Source organism: Macaca fascicularis, chromosome 13, assembly GCF_037993035.2.
Source record: "Macaca fascicularis isolate 582-1 chromosome 13, T2T-MFA8v1.1".
In the NCBI taxonomy this organism is placed as follows: Eukaryota; Metazoa; Chordata; class Mammalia; order Primates; family Cercopithecidae; genus Macaca; species Macaca fascicularis.
In genome coordinates this window covers 56,350,169-56,353,478 of record NC_088387.1, presented here as the reverse complement: position 1 = coordinate 56,353,478, position 3,310 = coordinate 56,350,169, and positions in this window count along the sequence as shown.

The following is a 3,310-nucleotide window of genomic DNA, read 5'->3' as shown; positions in this document are numbered from 1 at the left end:
CCTCATTTTACAGACACACTGAGGCTTAGGTTAAATGGATGGCCCAAGGGCACACAGCTAGTAATGGAAGAACAGAGGCTTGGGTCTCTTAGACTACAAAATCCAAGCTTTTAATTATTATGCTATCTGCTTCTAACCCTCTCAAAGACTCCAAACTTAATATTGCTTGCTGTGGAAGTGAGAGGAGCTTCAGTTTTCCGAAGGATGGAATGTGTGGATGAGCAAGTAGTCATGCCCTCTCCCTCTTCCATTCCCTCCTCTGGAGTCAGTGTGTGTGAGCACGAGTGCTGTTTTGGTCTTCGAAGAACAACGGTGCTCATCATGAAGCGGTGAAAATATGACCACAAAATAATCTTTAGGGCCGAATGGCAAAAAGCCTACAAGTGATCGTGAAAGTATTTGACTCAAATTCCAACTTGACTGTGTCATACCTACATACAGATTTCCCCAAAGCTCAGAGTGCTGCGTTTCAGGGTCAGAAATGAGGGGGTCATCCCCCTCCTTCCACCTGAGCAATTTTTAGAGTGTAAACAAAGCTTCAACGAGTTGACCAGGATCCTTGACAGTGGCCCCAATTCCATGTGGTCATTATATAGATGCCAGGAGGCCCCCAAAGTAAGTGCGGGCTCTCAAGAGATGACCAAGTCCAGTCTCAGAAGGGAGAGCACTGACTTCCAGTTAGGATGCTCTTTTGGCTAAAGGCCACACCGGGTTTCTAACCCGTGTTAGAAAATTTCACTTACCTTTAACTGTCAAGCTCTCACTTCCCACATTGAATTGGTCACTCATCCTGGCAGTTCTAATGGGCTGTGCTTTCTTTCCACATTGACTTTGGAAAGGTCTTCACATTGACTTCCATCTCCATCACACTTCCCTAGAGTCCAGGTGCTAGACCATTCTCTATTCATTGTCCATACAGAAGCCCTGAGTCAGGCATCAACAAACGAGAAATGAAAATCATGAATGGCCACCTAGTAACACGTGAAATACAAAACTCAATACAAACATTTCATTGCCACAAATGAACTAGGGAGACTTTAAACTTGATCATCCACTTTGCTGATAACGGAGTTTCTGGAGTGGTTTCCCTGGTAGGATTTTCCTTGGAGAGACGCCGGAAGTTCAGCTCCTGGTTGCTGCTTGTGAGGCTGTTCACGGCTTGTAAGTGAAGGCTACCTGCTCTGTTTGTGGACCTGTTCAGACAGTAGGAGCTGGCAACATCCTTTCCTATTGTTTAGCACGTTTTATAAATCAAGTTAAATAAAGCCCCCCGGAGAAGATTTATTGCCCACAGATCACTTCAAATAGAGAGCTCTGATCTTAGTTAACTTATTTGTTTAAAAAGTTTTCATCTTCAGATGTTTGGGCGGGCAAGTGATTTGGTCTCTGTGGTGAGTGTAGGGCCTTCCCACCTTAGCTCTTAGTTTGGTAGGTAGCTCACAGTAAGGGGTTGTGCAGGCTGCACAGAGGAACTCTGCCATTTTAATGCTGGAGTGAGATGTCGCATCTCCACTTGGCTGTAAGAACAGTCCATTGGTTGGCTGTGTGAACCCTCAGGAGAGGGAATAACTCCTTCATCTTCTGGAAGGAAGACCTGGGACCAGCCTGGTGATAACCCGTTCTTTGTCACTGTTCTTATTGCTGCCCGGTCCTCCAGGCTTTTAGGCTCTGGTGTGCAACTCCTGCTGTGGTTGAGATGAGATAAAAGGAATCTTGTGAGAGCCGGAAGTTCTGTCTTCAGCACCAGCTGGGGGGCCCTCTGGCAAGATAGGGGTTCTATTGATCCATGCAACTGCTGCCAACCAGAATTTTAGGGTTTTGCCGCAATAGGTATGTAGTTTTTATTCACGCCAGCCTCTCCTGTAGCTATCTTGGGAGGTTAGTAATGATTTGCTTCTATTTTATTAGTTTTACAACTTCCCACTTTCACTCTTAAATCACCTGTAGCTGCAGTACACAAGCGATCGTCATACATAGATGGTTTCCACAGAACTATTGAAACAAAGGTTGAGTCATCACATGATTTTGTTAGTGGATGGGAGAAAACCTCGTAGTGGCACTTTCCCCTTTCTTTTATTGTGGTAAAAATATAGATGACATAAAATGTACCTTTTTTTTTTTTTTTGAGACGGAGTCTCGCTCTGTCGCCCAGGCTGGAGTGCAGTGGCGCGATCTCGGCTCACTGCAAGCTCTGCCTCCCGGGTTCACGCCATTCTCCTGCCTCAGCCTCCTGAGTAGCTGGGACTACAGGTGCCTGCCACCACGCCTGGCTAATTTTTTGTATTTTTAGTAGAGACGGGGTTTCACCGTGTTAGCTAGGATGGTCTTGATCTCCTGACCTCAGGATCTGCCTGCCTTGCCCTCCCAAAGTGCTGGGATTACAGGTGTGAACCACTGCGCCTGGCCGATTTTTACCATTTTTAAAGCATATACTTCAGGCCAGGTGCAGTGGCTCACATGTGTAATCCCAGCCTTTTGAGAGGTCGAAGCCTGCTGATGGCTTGAGCCCAGGCGTTTGAGACCAGCCTGGGCAACATGGTGAAACCCCATCTCTACCAAAAACAAAACAAAACAAAATAAAAGAACAAAAATGAGTCTGGCGCAGTGGTGTGCACCTGTAGTCTCAGCTATTCAGGAGCTGAGGTCAGAGGATTGATTGAGCCTGGGAGGTCAAGGCTGCAATGAGCCATGACTGTGTCGCTGCACTCCAGCCTGGGTGACAGAATAAGACCCTGTTTCAATCAATCAATCAATCAATCAATCTATAGTTCAATGATATTAAATGCATTCACATTGTTGTGCAACCATTACCACCATTCATATCTAGAACTTTTCTAATCTTGTCAAATGTTTTCCCCACTTAAAAAAAAAATTGAGCTGTCATTTCACATATCATAAAACACACCCTTTTTCCAGTGTACAATTCAGTGGCTTTTAGGTTAATTCACAAGGTTGTGCAACCATCACCACTATCTACTTGCAGAAGACCTTTTATCACTTTTGAACTCTGATTTTCCACACAGTATCATCCTCTTTGCCGTCAGACGCATTGGTGATGCACCCTTTCTTAGAAGAGTGCTCCACTATTGTCTCTGGAATTTTCTCTCAAGCTCCTGACACCTATCTGCAAGGTTGAATGCTGACGCTTTCCTGACTGTGGCTAATGGTGTCAGGCAATGACAACCAGGGCTTACTTCCCCCGCTACCCGGGCTGACAATGATTCTATGACACATATACGAATTTACCGATGTTAAAATGTGAAAACTGTGTGTCTTAGAACCGGTGAACTCAGTATTTGTCTTTCCAGCT